At 40.3% G+C, this 25790-nt stretch overlaps 1 protein-coding gene and 1 pseudogene across 2 annotated transcripts in view; one reads left to right on the top strand and one right to left on the bottom strand.

The window, feature by feature from the left end:
- Nucleotides 1-25790, top strand: part of SV2C (synaptic vesicle glycoprotein 2C) — a 261877-nt gene that overhangs the window by 171418 nt on the left and 64669 nt on the right. The window lies entirely within an intron of this gene.
- Nucleotides 10328-21340, bottom strand: LOC136405634 (homeobox protein NANOG pseudogene; annotated as a pseudogene).

The raw sequence follows: 25790 nt of genomic DNA, 5'->3' as shown, positions 1-25790 counted from the left end.
CATTAGTTGGTAAAGAGAAACACAGCAAAGCTTTCTATCTCACAATGCTTAGAGAAACATTTCTCATTTGGGATAGTTGTAATATGATGCTAAATACATTTATAGAGGGAGAAATTGAAATTATAAAAAATAATAAAAATCTATTTAAATATGAAAATTTTAATGCAAACAGTATTACAATGTGACTGCAACATGGCAGAAACTCAGGACACAAAATCATGTCACTGAGGTGTCTTGTGAATGCTTCTATCAAAAATCTCCAGTTATCAATTTCACATGGCTTTTGCTTAGTGTAAAGGATGAATTAAGTTTATACACACAAACACACACACACATACACATAATAAAACATCTTTGAACCCATTTTCTGATTCAGAGAAAAACGTCATGATTTAACAAATCCACATTTGTTTCTTTTTTATTTAGTTCACAGATACATTCAGTATATTTCATTAATTGTTTCCTATAGATGAGCATGTCTCCTCTTGTATCTAAATTATTAAAGTGGAGAAGAAGCAGTTGGTGATATGAGCTGTCTTCATACCCCATTCTGTAAGAAATAAAAGGATTTCTGTATATTAGAAGACAATAATCTTAATGTAGAAATCGCATGCTGCAGAGTTCATTGGTGAGACCTATGTTTTTTTACAGAGAAATAAATCCTTCATCTGAGCCATTTTTCCTCTGGGGTGAAATTAGGTCACTTTTTTTTTAATGGCAGTTGCTCCACTCAACATATCAATAGCATGCAAAAAACAATATACCTCCTTAATTATCAAACAAAACGGGCTCTGTGGCACAATGGATAGCACACAAAAGTTACTTCTGAGCTTCAGAATACATTTTATATTTTTCAGTTAATTTTTAAGAATCAAAGTAACATTTGCCCATAGCCCTAAAAATCAAACACGTCTAAAAGATTATAACAATAACTGGCAGTTCTCTGTCCTGCCCTTCCCCACCCTCCGTTCCTTCTCAGAGACACTACTTTCACTCGTAGCGTTGTTCTATATGTGCCCTGTTTTTTTCTAAATTATATAGATATACTACTTTTCCCTTGACATGTCTGTGTTATACATTATTTGAGTAGCTTGGAAACTGAGAGTTAGTATTCTTATACCTCCACCCTACCCCCAAATTCTCTTTCTCTTATATTCTTGGTATAGTTAACTTAATGTTTAGTTAAAACAGCAACCAGAATTAACATCTGACTCCTGCTGAGCCAAGTAGTGTTTTGTATAATTTCTTTCATATATATGATAACTTTTGCCTTTCCTAGAGTTAGTAATTATATTATATTTTTACTTACCTGGCTTTGTATATGTATTTTAAAAATTCTTTCCATATGGCCCTGGCCGGTTGGCTCAGCGGTAGAGCGTCGGCCTAGCGTGCGGAGGACCCGGGTTCGATTCCCGGCCAGGGCACACAGGAGAAGCGCCCATTTGCTTCTCCACCCCTCCGCCGCACTTTCCTCTCTGTCTCTCTCTTCCCCTCCCGCAGCCAAGGCTCCATTGGAGCAAAGATGGCCCGGGCGCTGGGGATGGCTCTGTGGCCTCTGCCCCAGGCGCTAGAGTGGCTCTGGTCACAATATGGCGACGCCCAGGATGGGCAGAGCATCGCCCCCTGGTGGGCAGAGCGTCGCCCCATGGTGGGCGTGCCAGGTGGATCCCGGTCGGGCGCATGCGGGAGTCTGTCTGACTGTCTCTCCCCGTTTCCAGCTTCAGAAAAATGAAAAAAAAAAAACAAACAAACAAAAAAAAAATTCTTTCCATATCAACAGCATTTTGATATAGTTGTCAACATAATGAAATGTAAATGACCTATTGTTTCAACTACTTTTTACTGGAAACATTTCTCCTAGAGCAGGGGCCAGGAACTTTTTGGCTGAGAGAGCCATGAATGCCACATATTTTAAAATGTAATTCCGTGAGAGCCATACAATATGTTTAACACTAAATACAAGTAAATGTGTGCATTTTATATAATACCAACACTTTTAAAGTACAATAAGTCTCTGAATTCTTTTTAATAACATTGTTATGCTGTTGCTAACCAATGATGAATAAAGTACTTCTTACCATTAATGTGACTTCTGGTGCTGCATGGTTTTGCTGATGGCTTTGTAGTCTGGTTGATACATGGTGAGGTTAAGCTTGATGCAGGTGTTGAGACTTCCATCCGCTAAACATGATCGCAGGTTGGTCTTAACGTTCTTTAGATGTGAGAAAGACTGCTCACGTGCATACGTAGAGCCAAACATTGTCAGCACAGCAATACTCACATGCTGCAATGTGTGGTATGTAACAGGAAGCGCATTCCAAGTTTTGACAATCAGCTGGTCTGCAGGTTGAAGTTTTTTCATTTCTCTCCACTTGTGTTTGCTTGCCAACTCTGCTTGCTGTCGTGCAAGTCTTTCTAAATCTTTATTCAGTGACTTGAACTTATTCATGCACGTGTCTGAGGCCTTCAGGTCAGCAGCTCGTAGCTCAAAATCTCTGACGGAGACACCGGGGATGTAAGTCAGGTCAGCGCTGTGCACTGCACACTCGTGTGGATGGGTGATGAACTTAAAAAGACGAGTGCGTTCACAAAATTTTCCAAAGCGTGCTTTGAATGACTTCAGGAGATTAGATGTGAAGCCTGCTAGCTGCTGAAGATCAAGATGTTGCTTGCTGTGCATGCATCTTTAAACTCTCCCAGTTTTTCAAAGTGTAGTAAATGACCTGTTTCAGTGTTGGCAATGAAGAGTTCCAGCTTCTTTTCAAATGTACACACTGCTTGTTGAAGGAATAAGACTGTATTTCCAACACCTTGCATTTTCACATTGAGCTGGTTCAAATGTTCAGTCATGTCTACAAGATAGTAGAACTTCAGGAGCCACTCAGTGTTAGCTAACTCAGGCTGCTCAATGTTTTTCATTTCAAGAAAAGTCTGGATTTTGCTCAGACAAGCCACAAAACAGCTGAGCACCTTCCCTCTTGACAACCAACACACATTGCTGTGCAGAAGCAGACCAGGATAATTATTCCCAACTTCATCCAGCAGTGTTTTAACCTGGCAATCATTTAAAGCTTGGGCAACAATAAAGTTGACCACCTGAATGACCAGCAACATCACCTCACCAAGCTGCTCACCACATATCTGAGCACAAAGTGCCTCCTGATGTAGGATGCAGTGAAAACTTAGAATGAATCTCTTTTCACGTTCACGAAGAAGCACTACAAATCCTCTGTTTTTCCCCATCATGCACAGAGCACCATCAGTACACACCGAAATGTTTATCCATTGGTAGATTTTTTTCTTTAGCGAATTCAGTGAAAGACTTGAATAAATCCTCCCCTCTTATTGTCTCTTTCATAGGTAAAATAGCAAGACTTTCCTCACATAGTGTTTCACCAACAGCATACCTTGCAATCACGCTGAACTGGGATAAATGGCTTACATCTGTTGACTCATCCAAAGCAAAAGAAAAGAATGGTGCTGCATTTATGTCCTTCACTTGTGTAGCCTCAATTTGATTTGCCATCATGATGGTACGATTGTGAATAGTTCTTGCTGACAGAGGCATGTCTTTTATTCTTTTGATTATCTTGTCTTTATTCGAAAAGTCATCAAAAAGTTCATTGCCAACATCAAGCATGAATGTTTTGGCATAATCCCCATCAGTGAATGGCTTTCCATTTCTCACAATTGCTAAAGCACCAGCAAAGCTAGCCAAATTCCAGTCACCTTGTTGGACCCAAACATAGAGTTGCTGCTGACTAGCTTGCACTCTGCACAGTAGCTCTTGACATGCTTTCTTCCTGCTGTCCCCCGCTGGATATTTCAATGCAAATGTAGTATGGCGTGTGTTGAAGACTGTTTTATAGTTGACCATTTCATCGATGCAATTTTATCATTGCATATTAGACACACTGCAGAACCTGCTCTCTCCACAAAGGCGAATTCCTCTGTCCATTCCTGCTGAAAAGTACGATACTCCTCATCTTTTTTTTCTTTTAGCCATCTTCTTCGTCAAAAGGGTTTCTGCAATTAGCTAGCAGACTACTTGATTAAAAGGAGGGAAGTTTACTTCCTGACCTCACAATGATTCATGTACATTATGCATTATTCAATAAAAATTTGGTGTTGTCCAAATTTTGGACAACTGTGATTGGCAGCTGCAGAGGACAGCTGTGATTGGCTCCAGCCACCCGCAACTGTGAACATGAGCGGTAGGAAATGAATGGATTTTAATACATGAGAATGTTTTAACATTATTTTTTTTTAAGGATTTGTCTGCGAGCCAGATGCAGCCATCAAAGGAGCCACATGTGGCTCCTGGGCCATAGGTTTCTGACTCCTGTCCTAGAATCTTTGGTCATTCTATTTCTTGTGTCTGCTGCATATTTGGACTTTCACTGCTTTCATGAGTTGATTTTCTGTTTTTAGAACTCATACACCTTTTGACTTATACCTCCTTCTTTCTCCTTATCAGACCATGTATTAGCTTGGTAGTAAAGCTGGGTATAGCATTCTTAGTTGAAAATTATTTTGCCTTAGAATGTTTGAAGATACTGCTCCAAAATCATCCAGTGTTGTTGATAAATCTGATGCCTTTCTGATTCCCTTTGCTTTACATACAACCTATATTTTCTGTCAGTTTGTATCCTCTCTTTATCTGTGATGTCATGATTACAATATGCCTTCATGTGATCACCCTTTAAGAAACACTGGCCTTGTGGCTTCAAGTTGGACACACTTAGTTTTGTTGATGAAGAAACAAAATGCTTTGAGGCCATGCAGTTATTAGGTACAGAACCGGAATTCAAACCCAGGTGTGACTGTTAAAGCCACATTCTGCACAGACCATCTGCATTACCTTGGAACATTTTGTTTCTTCATAAAGAAAATGAAAATAGTGTCATCTACTGGTTGGGTTGTTACTAGAATTAATAAGAGACCCATTTAAAGTGCTTGGTGCAGACTGAGGCAACCTAGCAAATGATCCATAAATGGTGGCTGTGTTTAGGTGTAATACATTTGCACTGTAGAAACACACTGAATTGAGAAAATGTATGTTTTCTAAAGCCATAATAAGTCTGTCAGCTCCTGCAGTGAAGGATTCTAATAGGGCTCCCTCCAGTCAACAAGTACTTACTGAAGGGATTTTATTGCCTGTTGTAGCTGAAAGACTTCCCTCTAAGACTAGACAAGGACAAGGAGCGAAGAGACAGTCCTGCAGGAACACATTGTGGATCTCTGTAATGCTTTTGATTGTCATGTGATCTGTTAGAAAGATTACTTTAAAATTTTTTCATTAAATTTACTGGGGTAACATTAGTGAATGAGATTATGTAAGTTTTAAGTGTACAGTTCTATACCATATCATCTGTGTATTGCATTATGTGTTCACCACCCAAAGTCAGGTTGCCTTTTTTAACCATATATTTGACTCCTTTACCCTCTTCTACCTCCCTTCCCACCTCCTTCCCCTCTGGAAACCACCATATTGTTGTCTGTGTCTGTGAGTTTTTTCTTCATCTTGTTTGCTTGTTGCTTTCTGTTTTACATGAGTGAAACCATATGGTTCTTGATTCAAAGGTGATTAATTTAAATTTGTAGTATATTGCACAGCAGGGTTCCAGATTTATCTTGGCCTTGTTTCCTGCTGCTCATACTCTGCAGTGTTCAGTGAATTGCTATTGACTAGCACCAAAGCCTCCTAACCGGTCTCCCTGATTCCCCTTTCTGCCTCCAGTCTGTTCTCAATGAGGTGACCAGTGATCCTACAAGTATATGTTCATCTCGCCATTTTCTATTGTTGGCCTGGTCTCCCTGGCCCTACCTGATCAGGCCCCTGCTCACCTCACATTCTACTACTCTCTCCTCCATGTGCTCCAGCGACACTGGCCTTGCTCTACTGTGTACATACTGAGCACATTTCCCTCTCAGAGTGTTTTGCATGTGAGGCCCCCTCTTCTGGGATATTTCTCCCTCAGACAGGGACTGACTGCTCACCAAATTTAGGTCTCCTTCACCACTAACCTAAAGTAGCAAACCCATTCCCAACTCATGCCTCTGTCCCCTTACACTGATTTATAATGTGCGTTAATCATGGTGTCTCAGTTAGAATGAAACTCCATTAGGGCAGGAGCTCTGTCTCATGCTGCTGTGTCCCTCTGCACCTAGAACAGGTAGGCCCTTCTAAAACAGTACTAAATTATCTTTGTCAGGAAGCCTTTCCCAGTACCCTCAAATTGAATTATAAGCCCCCTACTGTAAGCTCTCAGGGCAGTCTGTATGTCTTCTATCTTTGGTTTGTTGCGCTATGTTCTAAGTGTTACCAATATGACTATATTTGTATCCAATTAGTTTGTAAGTTCTATGTGTCCAGAAAGCTGTCATTATTGACTCCACAGTCACTAGCCCTCAATATATATTTGTGAAATGAATAAATTAATTATGATTGAATTAATTGAACAGCCAAACCTTGGAGGAAAAGGAAGAAAGACTAACCCTGTTAGAACAGAGAAGCCAGGGTGTGAGGGGGAACCAGGATAGCGTGATGATAGAAGAAAGAGACAGAGCATGGCTCATGTGGGAGGCTGAGCCACTGTACCAGATGCTTTGGGGGATTAGGGAGAGGAGAACTAAGAAAAGTTATTAGGTTTGGTAACCAGGAGACCATTTTTATGGGAGTCCACAGAGACAGTCAGATTAAACTAAGCTCAACACTTTTTCGTAAATTCACTGTCATCCCTGATTTAAGAGTGGTAGATATTTTAAATGTGAGTAGATTGGGTTCTAGGGCCATATCCAAGTCTTAAATATTTGGTCAGCTGAGATCCTTCCCGTTACTGCAGTGCCCACTAATGACAGCTGTTAAATCTGTATACTAATTGAAATTGTGAGGGACTTACAGCTGGCTTGGGGTGCTGTGTGATTTATGGGCATCTGATCTAAAGATACTTAAAGCGTGGGATTAGTGGAGCCAGGAAGGGAGATGTGATTAATCAAAGAAGACAAATTACTAAATGGCCCACTAAAAGCACTGCAGTAAAAACTGAAAAAGAAGGACTCTAGTTCCAACCATGAGACAAAGTGTGTGTGTGTGTGTGTGTGTGTCTGTGTGTGTGTGTCTGTGTGTGTGTGTGTGTTTAAGATAAAGTATACACACAGGATGTAACAGGATGTTTTTCCAGCATACAGAGATTGCGGTTGGAGATTTTCAAGGGTATATAGTTATCTTTTAAGTTTATTTACGCTGTAACCATCACTATCAGCAAATATCAAGTTCCTAATTCCATGTCTGCATCAAAGGAGCTCTAGAGTGTTGGGAAATAGCTGCAAAAAAAAAAAAGAGAAGGAGGCCCTGGCCGGTTGGCTCAGCGGTAGAGCGTCGGCCTGGCGGGCAGGGGACCCGGGTTCGATTCCTGGCCAGGGCACATAGGAGAAGCGCCCATTTGCTTCTCCACCCCCCTCCCCTCCTTCCTTTCTGTCTTTCTCTTCCCCTCATGCAGCCAAGGCTCCATTGGAGCAAAGATGGCCCGGGCGCTGGGGATGGCTCCTTGGCCCCTGCCCCAGGCGCTAGAGTGGCTCTGGTCGCGGTAGAGCAACGCCCCGGAGGGGCAGAGCATCACCCCCTGGTGGGCAGAGCGTCGCCCCTGGTGGGCGTGCTGGGTGGATCCCGGTCGGGCGCATGCGGGAGTCTGTCTGACTGTCTCTCCCCGTTTCCAGCTTCAGAAAAATACAAAAAAAAAAAGAGAGAGAGAAGGAAAGAAAGCCAATTCCTTTTATCTATAGTTAAGGCCCAGGATGAGTCTAAACCTTTCAATTTCCCTTAGTATTTCTTTACATTAGTCATACTATAAGGCCTGTGCTTCCCTTTGCCAAAATCACTGGCACTGAGAAACCAGGATGCAAGTAAAAACTCTCTAATATTTATCTAAATAGAAAAATGACAAGAACATAGAAGTGGTTGTCTAGAATACCTGCTGATGGTGTGTGCCATCAGGGTTAGGCGATCTGTTTCTGCTTCCAGGGCACTGTCTGATTTTGTTGGAAAGCTCACTCTGACAGTCACCTCAACATATTTTTTTCAGTTGCTATAGACTGTCAAAATAATTGGTCAAGTCTAGTACTTTCCGGATAAAAAATTTGTCAGATTTGTTGTTTGAGACTGTAAAACGCATCTTCTAGGTACATGTTCATAATTGCTAAACAGCAGCAGCATACTTACACACACAAACACACACCTTTCTTCTGCACTTTAAGTGCAACTGGGGCAGAGTGAAAAGAGTTCCAACTGCAGAAAGGACACTGCCTGGAAAATCAGGATTAAAGAGCATGGCCAAGGGAGTGCTTTGAAGTACTTTGTATTGACCCAAATTATGCTGAATACCAACTAAGCAGGACATAGTGGTGCTGCTCCCCCCTCACACTTCCCCACCCCAGAATACACATGAACACAGACACACACACTCACGTATTTTTTTACACTAACACTACCTACTTATGCCAGCAAAGTGGTTTTAAAAATTGGATCCTGAATTAGTGAAACACCCACAGAACTAGGACCTGTGAACGGATACTAGAGGAAAAGGCTCCAAAGAGAATCAAGTGGCATTTCCAATGTTCCATCGAAACCACCTAGCTAGGAAATTATTAGAAATGAGTTATTGGCTGAGAGGTATACTGATGACCTTTACAGAATGGAAATTGAAGAACTAGACCTTAAAAAATCATAAACTCAGGATTTTCCAAGTACCTGTGTCCCGAGTTCCTCCATGTTAAGACAGGAGCCTGTGATGCTGCCACACCTGGGAAAGGATTCACTAGTAATCAGTGCTGAGTACGCTAAGGAAAAGCTAAAAACAAGAGGAAATAACCAAGTAAGAGCAACCGCTATGTCAGTGACCCGCTGTTTGCAACAGATGGGACTCTAAAATTCTGCAGGTAAACATTGTAATGGAGTAACATTTTCCATGGCCTATGCTGCAATTATTAATATGCTCTTTATCCACTCCCCCTATTTACTTCTCTTCAATCTGTAACTGTTACTCACTTAAAACCAACTTTCCTTCCCACATCTAGGGATGAGAATGGATACTGGGAATGGTGGGAGAGAAGTAGGAAAAAAATATTACCGGTAGTAAGGACAGCTCATTTTTTCCTTTCAGGTGATTATTTAATATCGGCATGCTCATTACAGATGATGAGTCAGTACTCTGCTAATTTCTGCTCTCTTCCACTTGCTGTACCCTGGCACACAGGAGCTGACATAAAACATGCCACACACCAAGGGGAGGGCAGCAACAACACCTGGGAACTAGGTCCATTCTGAAAATCTGCTAAATAGTTGATCTGTACACTTGAATTTTGAATTTAGCTCAGAAATTTTTAAAATTGTGCAACAGAAGTAGTTTTTCTTTTTCTGTAAAAATGGAAAACACTGAAACCACCCAAAGTCCCCACATACCATTATCAATTAGCTTCTAAGATTAAACTGGAAAATCAAAGATGACAGGCATGTTGGTACTTTATAAATAAGTGAATAGGAGAGCAAGAAATTCCAGGTCTCACACAGTCCCTCCCCACCTGGTAGGGCAGTTGATGGAGTGACTGTGAAGTGTCTGGGGGAAGAGACACAAGGCCACATTGAAGGGAGATTAATTGCTCAAAGACAGGAGGGCTCTTGATGTAGAGCTGCTGATGGCAAAATTATGTTCATGATCTGTTTGCCTTCAAAATGCTGCAGAACTGGTAATATTCTTTTTTTTTTAACAGTAAAAGAAACATTTTATTTATTTGTATTTAAATTTATAAACCAACCAGCCAAACTGGTATTATTATCATGCTATAGCAAAATACAAAACATCTTTTACAAATACTTGAGTAACAAACAAATTAGGAGTTGTAGTAACAGCAGAAGGGGCGGAGGAAATCAGTGAGCATATTCTAGCTTAACATTCACCCGAACTGAGGTTTGTAAAAGCTTCCCAATTTTAGAAAATGTGAATAATCTCTTATCACACATTTTTGTACTTCTACTTTCTGTTCTTGAGGTTAAAATCCTAGAGTTATTCAAAATAGTATTATAACTAATTATCTACAGCCAGAGACATCTTCTATCATCTGTCCATAGCAGCAAGACTACAGAAACCGCTGGGATTAGACTCCAGTCATACCCTGCCTCCACCCCCTAAATTGGCACAGTAGGCATAATGAGAAGAGCATACCAAGGCCTAAATACATAGAAAAATTCTAGGAGATATAATACAACCCTTGCCCAAATCGAGAGTGAATAATATACTGATCATCACCCTGTGTTTCCATGGCTGTATGTTTAAGCAGGCTGTATGTCCGTGGAGTAATCTGGGAATAAACCCATGGTTTGCCAGGTTCTACAATACTTAAGGGTTTGCTGAATTGCATCATGGCTTTCCCCAGCGGTTTCCAAGGTGGCCTCCAAATCACTGACAGGATTTTGCTGGTGCAGGATCTGGGGCTGCAAGGATTCCACACCACTGTTATAGAACTGATTGTTTCAGGCCTGGTTGTTCCAAATCTGGTTATTCCAGGCTTGGGAGCACCAGGTCTCACTATACCAGGAATGGTAGGTAGTTCCAAGATGGGCTGTGCTAAGAAAGGTTGTTCCATGTTGGGTTACTGCAGGTGTGCTTGTTCCACACTGAAAGGCATCCCTGGTGATAGGAACAGAGGCCCAGCCACCCTATAGTTGCTGAGCTCACCTGAGTCACACGGTTGCTATTCTTTGGCCAGTTGTATTTCTGCCTGCTCTTACATTTCATTGTCTGGTTCTGGAACCCGGTCTTCATCTGTTTGTGGCTAAGGTTCAGAATGTTGGAAAGCTCTTGCCTCTGCGGGACACTGAGCTATTTCCATCTCTAAAATCTCGTATTGAGTACACAGAGCTGGGTCTGGGAGAAGACGGTCTGGTCTTCAGTTTCTCAACCTGGACTTCCTCCTCCTTCACTGTACTGTTCTCTATAGCAGTGGGTAGTAGTATGTTGGAACTGGTGGAAGGGCTAGGGCTGTTCTGTGTGAGCAGACCATAGAGGGAGGAAGAGGAGAGACAGGCTGTGTGTTGGAGTGTCTCAGCAGATGACATTTGCAAGAATACATGATTTTCTTAAGACTCATAAATCTCAGGCACTGGTGAAGTCTTCCTAGAAGTGGGTGCTTTGGGGCAAGGTAGACTCTGGGGACAAGCTGAATCCATACTCACTTTGATTTGCAGTAGCAGGAACCAAACAGCCCAGTCTAGCCAGAACTGGTAATAGTCTTATGGGAAGAACACATTGTGGACTTTGGCCTTCCACACATATATTATCAGTCATTCAAATGGATAACATACACGCATATAAGGCAGTTGTATTTGCTTTCTAGGGCTGCCATAACAAAGTACCAGAGACTGGGTGGCTTAAATAACAGAAATTTATTTTCTCACAATTCTGGAGGCTAGAAATTTGAGATCAAGACTTTGGCAAGTTGATTTTTTCTGAGGCCTTTCTCCTTGGCTTATAAACGGCCACCTTTCACTGTTTCCTAACATGGTCATATCTCTGTGTTGTCTGTACTTAAATGTACTCTATTTTGTTTTTTATGACACCAGTCATATTGGACTACGAACCACACTAGAGACCCCATTTTAACTTAATTACCTCTTTAAAATCTCCATCTCCAAACACAGTTACATTCTGGAGTCCTGGACATTAGTGCTTCAACCCTTAAATTTTGGGGGGACATAATTCAGCCTGTAACATCAGCCATCTTTCCAGTCCTGTACCCTGCACATATGAGGTGTTTGGTAAATAACTGTAGAATGACACAGTGAAGACGTGTTAACCAGAAGTTCTGTGCTGAAGGAGGGAGAAGGTATTAGGAGCAGAAGTATGATGACACTGCTGCTGTGACACTGGAACGGGACTTAGCCCAGAACAGATCTGCCTTGGGCTGGCTGTAGATGTGTGAGTTCTTGACTTCATGCAGGAAAGATTTCACAACACAAGTCCAGGTGATTTTGAAAGTATGTTTACCTTTTATTTATTTATTTGTTTGTTTGTTTGTTTTAAATGAGAGGAGGGGAGATAGAGAGACAGACTCCCACATGAGCCCTGACCGGGATCCACCCATCAACCCACATCTGGAGCTGATGCACAAATCAGCCAAGCTATTTTTAGTCCCGAGACTGACGCTTGAACCAATCGAGCCACTGGCTACAGAAGGGGAGGAGGGGGAGAAGGAGACAGGGAAGGAAAGAGAGGCAGATGTTTGTTTCTCATATGTATCTTGACTGGGTTTTGAACCCACGACCGTCTGCATGCTGGACCGATGCTCTATCCACTAAGCCACTGAGCCAACCAGCCAGGGCCTCAGAGGAGGGTCCTTTTTTTTCCTTAAGAGGTGGGGAGGCAGAGAGACAGACTTCCACATGCTCCCAGACCGAGATCCACCCGGTAAACCCTCTACTGGGGTGATGCTCTGCCCATCTGGGGCCGCTGCTCCATTGTTTGGCAACCAAGCTATTTTAGCACCTGAGGTGAGGCCATGGAGCCATCCATCCTCAGTGCCTGGGTCTAACTTTGCTAGAACCATTTGAGCCATGGCTGTGAGAAAGGGAAAGAGAGAGAGGGAGAAGGAGAGAGAAGGGGAGGGGTAGAGAAGCAGATGGTTACGTCTCCTGTATGCCCTGACCTGGCATCGAACCTGGGACTTCCACATGCTGGGCCAATACTCTACTGCTGAGTCAACTAGCTGGGGCAAAGGAGGATCTTAACAAAATATTCATTAGTTTTCCAGGTATGTCCTTCAATATGTTGATTCATCAAAGTGTGTGTAAGGAGAGGTCAGGTTACTTTCTGGTTAGTTTTATTTATTATTTTTTAAATTTTTCCATTGATTTGAGAGAGAGACAGAAGAAGGGAGTGGAGGAAGGGAGAGGGAAAGAGAGAGAAAGAAGCATCAAATCATTGTTCCCTTTTGTTATTCCATTTAGTTGTGCACTCATTGATTGCTTCTCCTCTGTGCTCTGACCAGAATCACACCCACAACCTTGGTGCACTGTGATGATACTCTATCTACTGAGGCACCTGGACAGTGCCCAGTTAGTTTTTTATTTATTTATTTATTTATTTATTTATTTATTTATTTTGCAAGAGAGACATAGACAGCGAGAGGGACAGATAGAAACAGACAGGAAGGGAGAGAGATGAGAAGCATCAATTCTTTGTTGTGGCACATTAGTTCATTGATTGTTTTCTCATATGTGCCTTGACCAGGGGCTACAGCAGAGCAAGTGATCTCTTGCTCAAGCCAGTGATCATGAGATCTTGTCAATGATCCCACATTAAAGCTAGTGACCCTGTGCTCAAGTTGGTGAGCTTATGCTCAAGCCAGATGAGCCTTCGGTCAAGTCTGTGACCTCGGGGTTTCAAACCTGGGCCCTCTGTGTCCTAAGTCGATGCTCTATCCACTGCACCACCACCTAGTCAGGCAGTTTAATTTTTTTTTCACACTTTTTTATTTTTTATTTTTTAATTAATTTAAATGCAGTGACATTGATAAATCAGGGTATATATGTTCAGAGAAAACATCTCCAGATTATTTTGACATTTGATTATGTTGATACCCTTCACCAAGAGTCAAATTGTCTTCTGTCACCTTCTATGGTTTTCTTTGTGACGCTCCCCTCCCCCACCCCCTCTCTCTTCTTCTTCGCCCCCCCACTGCCCCCTTACCATCACATTCTTGTCCATGTCTCTGAGTCTCATTGTTATGTCCCATCTATGTATGGATTCATATAGTTCTTAGTTTTTTCTAATTTACTTATTTCACTCCATGTTATTGTAAATGATCTGATGTCATCATTTCTTATGGCTGAGTAATATTTTATAGTATATATGTACCAAAGCTTTTTAATCCACTCATCCACTGACGAACACTTGGGCTGTTTCCAGATCTTCGCTATTGTGAACAATGCTGCCATAAACATGGGGGTGCATTTCTCCTTTTTGAACAGTTCTATGCTGTTCTTAGGGTATATGCCTAAAAGTAGGATAGCTGGGTCAAAAAGCAGTTCAATTTTTAATTAATTTATTTATTTATTCATTTTTAGAGAGGAGAGAGAGAGGGAGACAGAGAGAGAGAGAGAGAGAGAGAGAGGAGAGAGAGAGAGAGAGAGAGAGAGAAGGGGGGAGGAGCTGTAAGCATCAACTCCCATATGTGCCTTGACCAGGCAAGCCAGGGTTTCGAACCAGCGACCTCAGCATTTCCAGGTCGACGCTTTATCCACTGCGCGACCACAGGTCAGGCCCAATTTTTAATTTTTTTTTAATAAATTTTTATTTTAATGGGGTGCCATCAATAAATCAGGGTACATATATTCAAAGAAAACATGTCCAGGTTATCTTGTCATTCAATTCTGTTGCATACCCATCACCCAAGGTCCTCCGTCACCTTCTATCTAGTTTTCATTGTGCCCCTCCCCCCTCTCCGATTTTTAATTTTTTGAGGAATCTCCATACTGTTTTCCACAGAGGCTGCACCAGTCTGCATTCCCACAGCAGTGCAGGAGGGTTCCCTTTTCTCCACATCCTCACCAGCACTTATTCTGTATTGTTTTGTTGATGAGCGCCATTCTGACTGGTGTGAGGTGATATCTCATTCTGGTTTTATTTTGCATTTCTCTAATGATTAGTGATGTTGAGCACTTTTTCATATGCCTATTGGCCATCTGTATGTCCTCTTTGGAGAAGTGTCTATTCAATTCTTTTGCCCATTTTTTGATTGGATTGTTTGTCTTCCTGATGTAGAGATTTACAAGTTCTTTATAAATTTTGGTTATTAACCCCTTATCAGCCGTATGTCAAATATGTTCTCCCATTGTGTAGTTTGTCTTTTTATTCTGTTTTTATTGTCTTTAACCGTGCAAACGCTTTTTAGTTTGATATAGTCCCATTTGTTTATCCTGTCTTTTATTTCACTTGCTCATGGAGATAAATCAGCCAATTTATTGCTGCAAGAGATGTTGGAGAGCTTACTGCCTATGTTTTCTTCTAAGATGCTTATGGTTTCACGGCTTACATTTAAGTCTTTTATTCATTTTGAGTTTATATTTGTGAATGGTGTAAGTTGGTGATCTAGTTTCATATTTTTCCACGTAGCTGTCCAATTTCCCAACACCATTTATTAAAAAGGCTATCTTTACTCCATTGTATGCCCTTACATCCTTTGTCAAATATCAGTTGTCCATAGAGCTGTGGGTTTATTTCTGGGTTCTCTCTTCTGTTCAATTGATCTATATGCTTGTTCTTATGCCAGTACCAGGCTGTTTTGAGTATGGTTTGTCGTAGATGGCCTTGTAGTATAACTTGATATCAGAAGTGTGATACCTCCCACCTTATTCTTCTATTTTAAGATTGCTGAGGCTATTCGTGTTCATTTTGGTTCCACATAAATTTTTGGAATATGTGATCTATATCTTTAAAGTATGTCATTGGTATTTTAATTGGTATTGCACTGAATTTATAAATTGCTTTGGGTAATATAGATATTTTATTGATGTTCATTCTTCCTAACCATGAGCATGGTATATGCTTCCACTTGTTTGTATCTTCCTTGATTTCTTTTATCAATGTTTTATAATTTTTTGAGTACAAATCTTTAGTCTCCTTGGTTAAATTTACTCCTAGTTACTTTATTTTTTTGGTTGCAATAGTGAAGGGACTGTTTCCTTAATTTCTTTTTCTGACTGTTCATTGTTGGTGTATAAAAATGCCTCTGATTTCTGAGTATTAATTTTATAACCTGCCACTTTGCTAAATTCATTTATCATGTCCAGTAGTTTTTTGACTGAGACTTTAGGGTTTTCTATATACAATATCATATCATCTGCAAATAATGATAGTTTTACTTCTTCTTTTCCAACTTGAATGCATTTTATTTCTTCTTCTTGTCTGATTGCTGTGGCTAGGACTTCCAGGACTCTGTTGAATAAGAGTGGTGAAAGGGGGCACCCCTGCCTTGTTCCTGATCTTAAGGGGATTGCTTTTAAATTTTGCCCATTGAGTATGATCTTGGCTGTGGGTTTGTCATAGCTGGCTTTTATCATATTGAGGTATGTTCCTTGTATTCCCACTTTGCTGAGAGTTTTGATCATGAATGGGTCCGGGGCCTGACAGCTTCACAAGTGAATTTTCATAAATATTCAAAAAAGAATTAACTCCTATCCATTTCAAGCTATTTCAAAAAATTCAAGAGGAAGGAAGACTTCCAAGCTTCTCTTATGAAACGAGCATGATTCTGATTCCAAAACCAGGCAAAGACAACACAAAGAAAAAAAATTATAGGCCAATATCCCTGATGAATATAGATGCTAAAATCCTCAACACAATATTAGCAAACTGGCTCCAACAATATATGGAAAAAAATCATACACCATGATCAAGTGGGGTTTATTCTGGGAAGGAAAGACTGGTACAATATTCGCAAATCAATCAATGTGATTCATCACATAAACAAAAGGAAGGAGAAAAACCACATGATAATTTCAATAAATGCAGAAAAAGCATTTGATAAAATCCAGCACCCATTCATGATTAAAACTCTCAGCAAAGTGGGAATATAGGGAACATACCTCAACACGATAAAAGCCAGCTATGACAAACCCACAGCCAAGATCATACTCAATGGGCAAAAGTTAAAAGCAATCCCCTTAAGATGAGGAATAAGGCAGGGGTGCCTCCTTTCACCACTCTTATTCAACAGAGTCCTGGAAATCCTAGCCACAGCAATCAGACAAGAAGAAGAAATAAAAAGCATTCAAGTTGGAAAAGAAGAAGTAAAACTATCATTATTTGCAGATGATATTATATTGTATATAGAAAACCCTAAAGTCTCAGTCAAAAACTACTGGACCTGATAAGGGAATTCAGCAAAGTGACAGGATATAAAATTAATACTTAGAAATCAGAGGCATTTTTATACACCAACAATTAACAGTCAGAAAGAGAAATTAAGGAAACAATCCTCTTCACTATTACAACCAAAAAAATAAAGTAACTAGGAGTATATTTAACCAAGGAGACTAAAGACTTGTACTCAGAAAATTATAAAACATTGATAAAAGAAATCAAGGAAGATACAAACAAGTGGAAGCATATACCGTGCTCATGCTTAGGAAGAATAAACATCATTAAAATATCTATATTACCCAAAGCAATCTATAAATTCAATGCAATTAAAATACCAATGACATACTTCAAAGATATAGAACACATATTCCAAAAATTTATATGGAACCAAAAGAGAACACGAATAGCCTCAGCAATCTTAAAAAAGAAGAATAAAGTGGGAGGTATCACACTTCCTGATATCAAGTTATACTACAAGGCCATTTACTCAAAACAGCCCGGTACTGGCATAAGAACAGGGATATAGATCAATGGAACAGAACAGAGATCCTAGAAATAAACCCACAGCTCTATGGACAACTGATATTTGACAAAGGATGTAAGGGCATACAATGGAGTAAAGACAGCCTCTTTAATAAATGGTGTTGGGAAAATTGGACAGCTACCTGCAAAAAATGAAACTAGCCCACCAACTTACACCATTCATAAAAATAAACTCAAAATGGATAAAAGACTTAAATATAAGTCGTGAAACCATAAGCATCTTAGAAGAAGACATAGGCAATAAGCTCTCGCAGTGATATATTTGCCAATTTATCTCCACGGGGAAATGAAATAAAAGACAGGATAAACAAATGGGACTATATCAAACTAAAAAGCTTTTGCACAGCTAAAGACAATAAGAACAGAATAAAAAGACAAACTACACAATGGGAGAGCATATTTGACAATATATCACATAAGGGGTTAATAACCAAAATTTATAAAGAACTTGTAAATCTCAACACCAGGAAGACAAACAATCCAATCAAAAAATGGGCAAAAGAAATGAATAGACACTTCTTCAAAGAGGACATACAGATGGCCAATAGGCATATGAAAAAATGCTCAATACCGCTAATCATTAGAGAAATGCAAATTAAAACCACAATGAGATGTCACCTCACACCAATCAGAATGGCGCTCATCAACAAAACAATACAGAATAAGTGCTGGTGAGGATGTGGAGAAAAGGGAACCCTCCTGCACTGCTGGTGGGAATGCAGACTGGTGCAGCCTCTGTGGAAAACAGTATAGAGATTCCTCAAAAAAATGAAAACCGAACTGCCTTTGACCCAGCTATCCTACTTTTAAGAATATACCTTAAGAACACCATAGAACTGTTCCAAAAGGAGAAATGCACTCCCATGTTTATGTTAGCGTTATTCACAATGGTGAAGATTTCGAAACAACCCAAGTGTCTGTCAGAGGATGAGTGGATTAAAAAGCTTTGGTACATATATACTATGGAATACTACTCAGCCATACGAAATGATGACATCGGATCATTTACAATAACATGGATGGACCTTGATAACATTATATGGAGTGAAATAAGTAAATCAGAAAAAACTAAGAACTATATGAATCCATACATAGATGGGACATAAAAATGAGACTCAGAGACATTGTCAAGAATTGTCACTGCATTAAATTTAATAATAATTTTTTTAAAAAGTAAATATCACTAGGCATTAGGGAAGTGCAGATTAAAACTATGATGAGATACCACTACAAACCTTTTAGAATAGCCAAAAAATTTTAAAATGATGTAACATCCCTAACCCTAATACACACACACACACACACACATACAAGCACATAGATTGTCATGAGTTGAACTGTATGCTCCCCCAAAAATTCATATGTTGATGTGCCAACATCCCCCATACCTAAAATAAATAAATAAATAAAATAACAACTAAAGGGAAGTATGTAATGCTGCTGGAACTCTCACACACTACTGGTGGAGAGGGGAGATATTGTCAGTTTCTCATGAAGCTAAACAAATAATCACACTGGGGAATATAATTTTTGTTGCATCCACAAAAACACTTGTTCTTACCTAATTTGAGTGTGTTGATCTCAAATGTGACATTAGTTTTTCTCTGTAAGCTACAGTTTTTTTGCAATTCAAGATTTTAAGTTTTCATCTTATTGTAAAATTTTTAACATTTAGTTTAACATAATGATGTAGAATGTCTTCTTGAGCATCATCTTTGTGAAAATAAAATATATATAATGCAGTAAATACACTAATACTCTAAAAGATATGATTGCATCAGAATTTGTCTATAATTTTGAAATAGAACATATTAAAACACTTATTTTAATCATAAAATTTGCACAAAACTTATTTAAATTCTATTCAGGCAAAAATCTTGCATTTGTGTACTTGTTGAGGACAATCTCATTTGATGCTCCAGCAGTAGTCTGCTCATCACTAACAGCTCCAAGATTTTTGGGAAACTTATCAAGGTGACTGTTCAGGAAGTGAATCGTAACGCTCATGTTACATCAATTGTCACGAAAAGCCAACAGCATCCTTTGAATCAGAAGTTCATAGTTTTCTGCTTTTTTGTTGCCAGGGAAGTTCTTGTAACTGCCACAAAAGATTGCCATGCTGCTTTCTCCTCCTTATTCATCTTCCTGGAAAATTCTTCATCACGTATGAGGGTTCGAATTTGAGGTCCATGGAATACACCTGCTTTTATCTTCTTGAAAGTCAAGGCAGGAAAAGCAGAAATAATATGTTGAAATCATTCACTTTCTCTATTCAAAGCCTGAACAACTGCTTCATTAAGCCAAGTTTCATGTGAAGTGGGGGGAAAATGATCCTGTCTTGATTAACTACAAGTTCATTCACAATATTTTGCATCCCTACTTCCAGAGCTTCACGTTTTGGCCACTCCTTTTGTGTCCAGTGTTTCTCCTGAGCTTGCTTGTCCCACAAACACAGAAAGCAAGGATACTTCGTGAAACCTCTGTGTTGTCCTAGCAGGAAATTTACCATTTTAAGATCCACACAAATGACCCAGTTATGCTCCTCATACTTCTGTAAGTCGAGAACAATTTTTATGTCATTATAATCTTCTCACAGATGAGTTGAATAACCAATTGGAACCGCTAATAAACATTACCATTGTGTAGGAGAACACATTTCAGACTCCGTTTAGAGCTGTCAAGAAATAGCCACCATTCTGTTGGACTGTAAGTGGTAACACCTAGCTGGCTGAGAAGACTACTGATATCATGACAGTAAACAAAGTGTTTGTCTTCAGAAAAAAAGTCTACAAAAATTTGTTCATGCTTTAGCTGACTGGTGAAGTACATTCTTTCTTGAAGCCTGGAGGCTAATAACTCAGCTACTTTCTTCGATAGGCCCAAATCTCTTACTAAGTCATTCAATTCGGTTTGGCTAAACTGCTTAGGGGTTAATGACTGCTTGGCATCAGAAGAAAACCCTTCAGATTCTACAACCATTTCTTCATGCATCTTATCAAAATACACTTGATCACCATGTTCACTTTCTTCATCCTTAGAAGAAATAAAACCATTGCAAACTGGAACCGGGAGTGTCTCAGAGTGTGGGATAGGTCGTATTGCTGAAGGAATATTAGGATATGTGATCATAGGCCGTTTTCTTGCCGACACCCTTTGTATGGATCAGACAGAAATAACAGTCACTGCTGTGATCCTTAGGTTCATGCCAAACTATGGGAATACCAAAAGGCATTCCTTTGCGTTTTCCTTTTGTCCAGTCACGAAGAATTTCCTCACAATGATGACACACAATATGAGGAGACCAATTCTTGTCTTGATCACCAAGGGGAACTTAAAAATAGGCAATATATGCACGTGTCACAAATAATAAAATATTGCACCTTTGACGTTGAAGTGTGTAACAGCCACATATACAGTGTGTCCGTAAAGTCATGGTGCACTTTTGACCGGTCACAGGAAAGCAACAAAAGACAATAGAAATGTGAAATCTGCACCAAATAAAAGGAAAACTCTCCCAGTTTTATACCTATTCAGTGCAGTTTTATGTGGGCTCCCACACAGACTTTTTAGAGCTCCTTAGGTAGCTATCCCGTATAGCCTCTACAGACCCGTCACTGACTGATGGCCTACCAGAATGGGATTTCTCCACCAAACTGCTGGTTTCCTTCAACTGCTTATCCCACCGAGTAATGTTATTCCTATGTGGTGGTGCTTCATTATAAATGCACCGATATTCATGTTGCACTTTGGTCATGGATTCAAATTTAGCAAGCCACAGAACACACCAAACTTTCCTCTGTACCATCTACATCTCGGCTGGCATGGCTGGGGCTGCTCCACTGTATACACGGTGTTACATCATCATCTGTGCATGTGCACATGGTGCCACATCATCCTACAGAAACTGGTAGGGCTTTCCTTTTATTTGGTGCAGATTTTACATTTCTATCATCTTCTGTGGCTTTCCTGTGACTGGTCAAAAGTGCACCATGACTTTATGGACACACTGTATAACAGAAGGTGTCAGGACTATTCTTACATTTACGCCTACTTGAAGAAGCCAAGATTCAATCTTAAAACAAAATAAGAGGGTATTTTTATCAGATAATAATTTTTTACATTTAAAAACAACTACATTTATGTAAAAGTGATGTTTTTAAAACATTAATTGCCTTATGGTTATGTTCAATCCAAGAATTGTTGCCCTTTAACTTCAATTTAAAAACCAATGCATGCCATTAACTAACAGAAAGAAATTAAAAATGCATAAAAACTAGAGCATGCACCAAAAAATGGATTTCAGATTTGGAATCAGTGATGCAGAAATATATAGAAAAAGTTCTAAAATCTCATGCAACAAAAAATGAAAAAAGTTGTTCCCCAGTGATATCATATGACTAAACTGACCCACTCCTAGGTATTTACCCAAAAGAGTACAAAAACTTTGGGACACACAAATACCTATCTGAAATGTTCACAATAGCTTTATTTATACTCCTAAAACTAAAAACAACCCAAAGGTCGTTCAGCTGGTGGGCAGGTAAACAAAGAGTGATAGAGTCACACAATAGACTCTATAGTACTACGCAGCAATGAAAAGGAACAAACCATTGATATGTGTCACAATATACATGAATATATTCTGCTAACAAGCCAGACTTAAAAATCTGTGTACAGTATGATTCCATTTATAACATTCTGGAAAGAAAAGCTATAGGTACAGAGAAAGACCAGGGAGTGCCAGGGCTCGGGAATAGAGGACAGACTGACTCCAAATGGGCAGCAGGAAGGATTGAGTCCCAATTATGATGGTGGTTACGTGACTCTGTGCATTTATTAAATTTATAGAACTATATAACTAAACAATATAACTGTAAGTTACTAATTTAATGTAAAAGTGCCTGACCAGGCAGTGGCACAGTGGATAGAGCATTGGACTGGGATGCGGAGGATCCAGGTTCGAGACCGTGAGGTTGCCAGCTTGAGCGCGGGCTCATCTGCTTTGAGCAAAGCTCACCAGCTTGTTCCCAAGGTCGCTGGCTCGAGCAAGGGGTTACTCGGTCTGCTGAAGGCCCCCCGGTCAAGGCACATATGAGAAAGCTATCAATGAACAACGAAGGTGTCACAACGAAACACTGATGATTGATGCTTCTCACCTCTCTCCATTTCTGTCTGTCTGTCCCTATCTATCCCTCTCTCTGACTCTCTCTGTCTCTGTAAAAAAAAAAAAAAATTAATGTATAAAAGTAAATCAAGGTTGTTTTTGCTGTTTAGTGTGAATTCAGAAAAGAAAGATCTGAAGAAACACTGAGTACCTACTGTCTTAGCCTGCAATGTCTTTGCACATGTTCCTGCATACACGAACAGATAGTGTGGGTGTGTGTCTTCATTTAACAAGTATTTAAAGAACACTCGCTGTGGATCAGTACTTGCTATAGGAACTGGGGATATATTGGTGGGTAACAAAAGCAGAGTTCCTGCTTTCATGGTGGAGAGAGGGACAGACAGTAAATATGTAAATAATTCAATGACTCTCACAGTTTTAGACAGTGGTCAGTGCTTGGGAAACAATAAAACAGACCTTGGTGATAAAGAATGGGATTGAGTGTTTGGGCCTTTCTGAGCAGATAACCTTAAACTGAGACCTAGAAGGTGTGAAAAAGGCATCCACTTATGAAACATTCAGGCAGAAAAAGTTCAGGCAGGGAAAATAGCAAATGCAGAGCCCTGGGGGCACTACATTGAGGACAAGATACCTTGAAAAACCATCCCACTTCAAAACTCATAGAAGGATGGAATAAAATACAACAAATATCCTTCAAATCCTAGGCTTCCAAAGAGCTATGGCAAACTGCTAAGAAAGAATTAAGCTTTATATATTCAAAGAACTGACAAGTCAATGGAACAGGCTCAAGCCAAGCAAGGTGACCAGTAGTTGATGAGCTCAGATGCAGTGGTAGCGGTCAGTTTCTGTCAGCCCTAGAGGCCAAGGTAAGACACTGGGATTGATTCCAAACCTATTAGGAGCTGTTGGAGGCTTTCAAGCAGCAGAGTAAAGTGCTCCTGTTGACACTTTGAAAGGACAAGTCTGGCTGCTGTCAGGAAGGTAGACTGTGGAGAACCTGGAGAGGCAGTAAAAGGAGAGTCAGGTCCTACTGAGGGTCAGAGGGAGGTTTGCCAGCCAAAAGCTTTGCTGACCTGTGGAAGTTGGGAGAAATGGGTGGCTTGAAGATGGATCTTGGAAATGGAACTTGCTGAGAGATTGGACATTGAGGGTCGTGAGGGGGAAAAAGAGGAATCAAGGATGAAGTCATAGTTTTGGGCATGAATGTCTATGTGGCTAGCAGTATATTATTTTATGAAATAGGAAAGGTGAGGGGAAAGTAAGACTTTTCTTTGGTAGTGGGGAAAGAAATCAAAAATTCCATTTTGGACACTGTAAGTGAGATGCCCCTTAGGCATCTTTGTGAAGAAGTAAATAGGATGCTGGAGTTTGGGAAATAAATAGGCTGTGTTTCAGAGACAGTGGCAGGTAGATGCCACTTAAAGTCATGGAGACACATGAATCCATCTAGAAAGAACCTGTAGGTAGAGAAGAGGACTGATGACTAAGATTTTGGGTGTGCCAACTTTTAGGGGCCAGAGGAAGAGCCAACTAAAAAAACTGAAGAATACCGGTGAGGTAAGGAAGAAGCTAGCACTGTAGGGATGATTGTCAGGAAAAGAAAAACTGTTCAAAGAGAAGAGAGTAGTCAACTCCATGGAATGATTCAGAGAGTTAGAATAAGATGAGGGCAGACAGTGAATATTCAGTTTGGCCAGGTGACCTTGATGAGTATAGTTTCTGTGGAATTATGGGACAGAAACCTGTTTGGGGTGAAAGTATTGGGTAAGAAAGTGGAGAGAGTTGCTGTAGACCATTCTTTTGGAAGTGTTGCTGTTTTGGGAACAGAGAAATAGCGGTGCAACTGGAATGGCAAGTGGGGGTCAAGGAAAGGTTTGTCTTAGATGGTGGAGATAGATGTGCGATGGGATGACCTATCAAATACGCTGAGAGACCATGATGATAAGGGCTGGACAGGAGGGATGATCACAGAAGTTCTGTCCATGAGGGAACAAGATGTTTGGGCTCCAGAGGCCATGGGGACAGGTTAGCCTAAGAAAGGAGCATGGACAGCTCATCCATTGTAACCAAAAGGAAGGCAGAGAGATAGAGACAGGTCCAGTTAAGTGGGAAGATTTAGGAATGAGAAGATGAGATGTATATAATCCCCTCTGTGTTTATTTCCTCAAAGGAACAGAAGGTAAGGTCAAGTTCCAGGAGTGAGGTGGGCTGCTAGAATTTGAAAAGAGACTGGAAATGGGTACATTAGTTTTGGAAAATCAGGGAAAAACACATTATAAATAAATGGAGAGTGAAATTGGTGGGTGATAAACCCTTTACGTAGAGTGAGATCACCACACTGCATGACTGTATGCGTATATATATGCACACATAGCCCCCAAGAAAGTGACCAGAAGACAGATTTCACATTTTGTAAAGTGAAGAAAGATCTGAACAGAAGAGAATGGGCTAAACTTCAGCTGGTGTATAGAGGAATCTCCACCTGAAGAAACTGCATTCTAAACTGGAGAGTGTTGTACTCTGGACCAGCTACTGTATTTTTCACTCCATCAGATGCACCTGACCATAAGACACACCTAGGGTTTTAAGGAGGAAAATTTAAAAAAAAATTCTGAACCAATCCACTGCACCACTGCCTAGTCAGGCAGAACTAACTTATTTTAACCGAGGCACCTGTTGGGCAGATAAAATGTATTATGCTCACTTTGTTAAAGAGGCCATTGCCCAGGTGGTATTAATGTGTGTTGGGGTGGGCTAAAGGCAGGCAGAATCCTTGTAGCCTGGGGCTTGGTTTTGGGATTAAGCCTTTCCTACCCTTTTTGGTGTAAGGTGGTACAATCCTATCATGCCTCAGAGAAGTGACTTTGTATTAGAGACTTCCCTATTATGTATATTGGATTAAGGGTTTGGATTTCTACACTATAAAATGGGAACGGAGCGGGAGTTTGGCCCTTGGTTCCTGAGGTTAGCATGAGAGAGCGGAGAGAGTAGAGCCAGCAGCTAAAGGAGGCCACGTGGAGGAGGCCAGGAGAAGCAGCCAAGATGGCGGAGTGCTGAGTGAGATGCCAGTTTGTGTAGAGTTTGTATCTGGGATAAGGATGCAGATGGGGAACTGAGGAGAAGAAGGCTGGTGAGCTAGAAACCTTTGATTCTAGGAAACTCGGATAAGTCAGTGGCTTTGTGAGCACTGAGTGTGACTGGGTTTT

This window comes from Saccopteryx leptura, chromosome 5 (assembly GCF_036850995.1).
Source record: "Saccopteryx leptura isolate mSacLep1 chromosome 5, mSacLep1_pri_phased_curated, whole genome shotgun sequence".
NCBI classification, from domain to species: domain Eukaryota; kingdom Metazoa; phylum Chordata; class Mammalia; order Chiroptera; family Emballonuridae; genus Saccopteryx; species Saccopteryx leptura.
Note: the sequence above shows the minus strand (reverse complement) of the source record. Positions and strands in the feature narration are given on the sequence as shown.